Source organism: Montipora capricornis, chromosome 7, assembly GCF_036669925.1.
Source record: "Montipora capricornis isolate CH-2021 chromosome 7, ASM3666992v2, whole genome shotgun sequence".
NCBI classification, from domain to species: Eukaryota; Metazoa; Cnidaria; class Anthozoa; order Scleractinia; family Acroporidae; genus Montipora; species Montipora capricornis.
This window is the reverse complement of record NC_090889.1, coordinates 5,939,956-5,946,705: the sequence shown is the minus strand read 5'-3', so window position 1 is coordinate 5,946,705 and position 6,750 is coordinate 5,939,956. Positions and strand designations below refer to the sequence as shown.

Below are 6,750 nucleotides of genomic sequence, written 5' to 3'. Positions count from 1 at the left end.
CTGTTCACGATGAAAGTCACAAATATATGTAGTGGTATCTGTTAAGCCAACATAAAAATTAATGTCCAATATATCAGGGTTTTTAGTAGAATTTTGAGCAGCCATTGCTGCGCTGCTTTTGTACATGACTGAAGCATCATCGAGGTACTTATACAACCATAAAATGTACCAACTAATAAAACCTGTGACAGGTGTTTCAGCCTCAACTGGGAACCCTGTATGCACCAGTATAATTATATTCTCAAAGAGTTGTTGCAGATTAAGTACTATGAAGGATAAAACTCCTATGGCACCAGCCTTAGCATGACTTTAAGGCTTTGCCCTCATAGGAGTATCCAGATTTGTAACTGAATACCTGAATGCCCTGACAAAGATGTAATGTATGGCCTGCTTTTCCAATCAGTTATTTGAGCCTTGCTTATTCAAGGAGGCAAACAAGGTTATGAGTGAATACTTGTGCATTTAACTTAGTAAGAACTTTAAAATTCTAATATCCATATGTTTACTTTGCAAATGTTTCCTTATAGGTTGTGTATTTGAGTACATTGGACCCATTTTGAGTCCTTCTTACCAGTGAATGTTCTCTCAATGGCATGGATCTCCTCATGGCAAAAGTCAGTCATGAAATACTGGGGTTTCCAGCTGCCATTCCAGTCATGGAATATCCCTAGTGCTTCCTGTATTGAAGCCGTGGTTTCCCTTTGAATGATGAAAGACCCCACAACTATGTAATTTACATTTGTCTTTACCACCAGGAAAAATAGAGGGAGCTCATATCTCATTGTTTTGTAAGTAGCATCAAGGAGGGTGATTTCATTTCCGTAACGGATCATAAGTTTTTTCTGCCAGGTTGTCTGATGAGCAAACAAAAGATCAGTGCGCACGCAGTTTTCATCTGTTTCATCATTGTTGCCTTCAGCATCTGTTGATGAGGCTGCTAGGGCACAGGGTCTAAAAAAGAAGAAGTCTTGAGGGTTCTCCTGACGCCAGTTTTCAATTTTCTTCTGCAGGTGTTCCTGATCAATTTTTGACAGCATTTTTTTCACTGATGCCTTATACATGTGGTTCCTGACATCCACATCTGTTGGGTAATAGCGTCTGTTTGTTGATGCTGGTGGAGCTTGCCCTGGAAATAGTTCCATTTTTACAAATTGTCTCAGATGTCTCTTCATTTCATCAACAGTTTTCACACCTTCACCAACAAGCTCTTCAATCTTCACATCAAGCCTTTTGTCTATTGGCTGCAGAATACCACCAACCTTTTGGTTTGATACATGAGGAAAAAAATAAACATGGAACTTAATTTTGACAGATAATTATACGGAAACTGTTTGTGTGAAGGCACTGCTGTTAAAATGGAATGTTCCTTTAATGAAACAACAATATGAGCACCAACAAGAAATATATAAATTAAAAGTTACTGATTCCTAGTCAATTTCATTTAGTCTTAATCAACTTCCAATTCCATTTAAGACAAGCAAGTACCTGCCAAGCTAAAGAATATTGTTCAAAGCAATGTTTTTGGTAAGCTGAAGCCACATTTGAACACTTTGGCCATGTGGTTGTGGACAGCACCCCATATGGTCGACCAAATTAAATGTGATTGTGAGTGTCAGTAGACATGGGGAGTTGTTCCAGCCTTGTTAGGCCTCATCAGCATGGTAGAGCATTAGTAGACACTGTCACATGGCCATGGTACCCAATGTGGCTTCAGCTTACCTCATATCAAGCGATATCCCACATCCCAGAAGTGTGTTATTGGCTACTACACAAATAAAACTGTTGTCCTCAGATTGAGTTAGTATCCCAATACCATCAGTCTATTGATGTCAACAGACCTCTCCAATGATGTGATCTTTGTGATCATCCTCCTTTGGTAAATGAACATATATTCTTCGTTCAACCTGGGGTTTCTTTCCACTGATTATGTCGGTCTTTAGCTTTTTAGACATATCCCTTCGAAGTCTTTCTGTGTCATCTCTGATCTATATAGTTTAAAAAAAGTCATGATTTTTTTTTAAATGAGGGACATATTTTTCTGATAAATTAGTTATTAATATTATGATAACTGTGGTTGTAGTTCTGTACCTTGTAATTGCAGTACTTTATCACTTCTGATAGACGAATACTTGCAGGGCAGCCAAACTTCATTGTATCTTGAGGTAAAAACTTCCTCCTTATAAATGCGTGATCATCAATCTGTAGTTAAAAGATTGATATTTTTAATCCTCACTGTTTAGTGCTAAAAGCACGAAAAGGCCATGCCTGATGAAAAATGCTCCATACATGTGGTCATAACCAACATACCTTGTTTTCAGAATGTCTTGCTTTAAATGACTTTTTCCTGTCTGGGCCATGTTGGCAGTCAAATACCTTGGTGCCAATCATGCTGAAGGGAACTCCATCAAATGGTATTTTATCATCTTTAAAAAAGACTTTCCTTTGCTTGGCAAAGGGATCTGTGCCATGGAAACAAGGAAAGTTTTTGTTATGTTTATTATGATCTCAACTGTAATCTGGAGTGAAACCTATGCTTTAGTCAACCCCATATATTACATACAGCCTTTGTAGATAAGCTTACTATTTATTCAACTTTAGACCTTCATTTCTGATTGACTGATAAATTATCAAATTGTCAATACCACTGTGAACGTGCACATTTTACTCCAACATTCTTATCCCCTCCCCCCACACACACACGTTCATATCCCTATCCTACCAAATCCAGAACATTTATTGATGTAATAAAATGTCCTTTGTTGTGAATAAACAACCTTCTAATTGTTGTAACGCTTATTGCTATAATTGTTTTATATTATTATTTATCTTATTATTGTTTATTACTTCCTTGGCCCATAATACAAATCTTACCTCCAGCTCCAAACATTCTGTCTGATTTAAAGCAAGAAAACTTTGTTGTTGTTTCCAGTTCATATTGTCTAATCACAGTCATGGCTGCCTCAACAGATTCAACGTAGCCAACATACTTGTTCGTCGGATTCGGTAGCACCACTACCTTTCTCATTCTCTAAATGGCCGCCTTCACCTATGGCGCTTTCTTCAGCATTTGCAGGCAAAGCCATAGCAAACGGCTGGTGCTGAATACAAACAACTGAGTAGCAACTTGCAGATCTCGCGGACGAGGAAAATTATTTCGAAATTGCCCGCCAAACAACAGTGCATAGCGGGAAATTCTTCGTAATTCCGAGATAGCTGTTCGGTTTACTGTCGTAAATTTTCGTGCTCAGTCGCCCGTTACTAAACGTCAGTTTCACGGATGGAATGATACGGCATCCGTTACGCCATCCATCAAACTGACGTTGTTCACGGTGGAAAGCTTTTAGAGTCTAAAATAGCTTTACCCTGCAACAAATTACCCTAGGTTTCAAAATTTTATTGAAATAAATCTGAACACTGTTTAATGACGCGGCAAAACACAAATATACTGCTGGACTAGTGACATGCCATATTTGTTTTACGATGGTCAGAGCCGACGCTTGAAACGAAGAGGCCCACCGAAGATCAGATGACGTCACGTCAGTTTGGCGGATGGAAACAATCCGGCCATCCACCAAATTGACATGACGTCCCTTTTTATTAAACTGGTGTTCCACAAACATCTATTCCCCACTGTATCCTTGCCACATGAAACACTTCGCACCGAGCTCGATAGTAACCAATTTACCAGATACTAGCAGATTTAGCCATGCATCTAAAGTTTACAAGCTGCAGCTATCGCATGATAGTGATACCCTCTCTTACAGTGTGTCTTAAAAACCAACAACACAAAGATAATCGGTCATTCAAATCATGACAACAATAATCTTGCTTCATTCGCAAGTCTGGGAAGTATAGTTCGAGTGACGACCTTGAATATCAGCCAGTCTTTGAAGCCTTGCATTGGCCGCCATATTTGTTTTACGATGGTCAAAGCCGACGCTTTAACCGAAGATCCGATGACGTCACGTCAGTTTGGCGGATGGAAACAAGTGACGACCGTACTTTATGACCTACCTCTAGGTGAGAAATAAAGAAAATCTCACCGTAGGAAGATTTTGGCGCGAACGTCCTTAAGGCCGCTCTTAATGCAAATGAGCTTTTATACAATAGGTCTAACGAGAAAGCAATGGGAAATCGACATTAGGAACGGCTAGAAATAAGAACGGCGTATGTGCAGAACCTAATCAAACTATGAGCTCACCTTAAGTTTGGGGGACGTCTGTGAAACCTAAAAACAAGTTCAAATAGGATATTATTGATGCACGCTATCCGAACAGATATTTACCGAAAGTTTCCGTTGGGTATGAGTGGTAACCTCAAAATGATCTGAATAGTGTCGTAGACTACGAGGTTCAACACCAAAACAAAAATTTGCCAAAATTAGAGCTGGACGGAATCCCTGTGGTGATTACATGACAGGTGGCGTGACCATTCAATACTTTTGACTTCAAAACAGCACTGAGCTAAGATTTGAATAGGTTGGAAGAAACGTCTGTTTCCTTTACTGCAGCTTCTTATGAATACAGGTAACATTAGATTAAAGCATCAATCTTTACACCATGGTTGTTTATTGCTGAAATGAATGTCATCAGTCAGGTTTAAGATTTCATCGTAATCGTTGGCGGAGAACAACAACTAACGGAAACTCCTCAAAACGCTCAAATTTGACTTCGAAAAAAACAGCACTGTGACCTTTAATGCAGCATGAGACCTATGAATACAGGTAACATTAAAACAAAACCTCATTTTTTATATAGATTCTCATCTACATTTTCTTACTACTTACATTTTTGAGTAATCTTCTTCCAATGTCCGGTTCTGGATTCATCACAAAAAGTTGAAAATGATGAGAAACCAGCCTCAGGTCCTTATGGTCCATCATTGCCTTAAGTCCGTCCCCAGACACAGCAGAAATAAGACAGAGATTGTTGAGATAAAAGTTGTAGCAGGGAGTGGTCATCAACTATTTAGGGAACCAATCTTTGAGCACCAAAATCGTGACCCTCCCAAAAATCTGTCAATCTAATAAAATGAGGAATATTCTTCCATCTCTCTCAGAATTCAACGTACCTGTTGCTTCACATGTTTTCTGACCAAACGTATAGTCCACTCGTGTTTGGAGGCCAGATGGATATTATCAATTAACATGAAATGACGAGATGTTTCTGTTTCGGCTGGTGAATAGAAATAGGACCTTAGTTAAAACTTCTTCAATTAACATACGTTTTGTACGCTTAGCCCCCGCTATTAAATTTCGAGGTGAGGAGGTGAGGTATACAGTGCACAACAGACTTGGTCAAATCAAATCAAAGCAAAAAAAACGGCTTTGATCCCTTCAGACATTAATTTGCTCTTATAAATTTAGCCATGCTAAAAAATGTAACTTCTCTAGATAAAGCAGGAAAGCCGGGTGGAAAAAAAAAATAAAATAAATAAAGGGCATTTTAAAACTCTGGCCTTCCACAGGAAGCCAGAGTAATAACTTCTGTGGTAAACTTTTAATATACTAAAAGTATACTTATTTACCTGTTTTGATCTTTTCCGCAGTATCCTCCTCAGTCTCTAAGTCCTAAAATAACAATAGCATTATTAGTTTGTTAAAGTGCATATCACCACCAAATTTGATAGTAAGGGTTCCTGAGGAATACACAGGTACAGGATTACAAAGTGAAACAGCAGTACATAAAAATAAGTGGCGAGGAAGACAATAAGAGACCACAAGGCTTATACAAGATGGTCCTCCTCGGTTTTACAAATTTGAAGTAGCTATTTGGTTACAGTCAAGGAGGACAAAATATATATTATAGATGTGCTATTTTTTACAATTTGATCTGAGTTTATGGATCTTTAGGAAATTCAAGGAAACCTGTAAGAGTTAGGATTCCTAGGAATCCTAAAAATCCTAAAGCCAGTCCATTTCTGGCCATAAGTGTAGAAGCCGAGATTTATTTATGAAAGATTGTTTTCCCCTATCCGTAACGAGATCAAAACTGTGGAATGGCCCTAGAAAGAGTTGTGAACCGATCTCAATACACACCATATAGTTTTTCAATGCCTCACAATAGTACATTGCTTTGTTATTGTTTACATGGTTCCATGCTTCAGAAATTTCATACCTACAAGCATTTTTGCCAACTGTTCTCACTTTGTGTAGTTTTAGGATGTACTAACAGACAGGAAATATGCATAGTGCACTCATTTTATCCACTTTCTAAATTTGGGTTATATCGAAAATGGCGGCAAAGTGATGCATTATGGGTAGGGTGAGCCAGCTCCTTTAAAGTGCAAGCAACCAAGCCAGACATTGCTAATTGTTCTGGAGCAGACTTCGCGGCCCCAAATGTCCGCACATTCATTTCGCATGGAAAAGTCATTTCAACAGTGCACTTACCATGAAATTACTTTTGGTAGTTCCCAGTGTCTTGTGTAGTGCTTTTAAAGTGGCAGACTTTCCTACTCCTTTTGCCCCTTTTAAAATGAGACAAGAATACCAATGTCATTACCTGATGGCACCATTTCCACTGAAATTGGCTCCGAGCTATCAAATTCCGAGGTTTCACTGCGAAGTCCTTCTGCAAGCATTATGGATTGTCTCATTCCTCTGTTCACGAACGGTTTCGTGCAGAAGAGCTCTCAGATCCGCCTGATTTTAAATCAAACGCTTGCACAATCTACGATGTCCACAATATAGGGAAGGGAAATGGATGTGCTAAGTTATTTTACCTTTGGGCACGCTTAACCTTATTATCA

The 6,750-nt window shown here is 38.8% G+C and overlaps 1 pseudogene; it reads right to left on the bottom strand.

Moving 5' to 3' along the window:
* LOC138058045 (uro-adherence factor A-like) overlaps nucleotides 1–504 on the bottom strand; it is a 4,594-nt pseudogene extending 4,090 nt beyond the window's left edge.
* Between the last annotated feature and the right edge of the window lie 6,246 nt (nucleotides 505–6,750).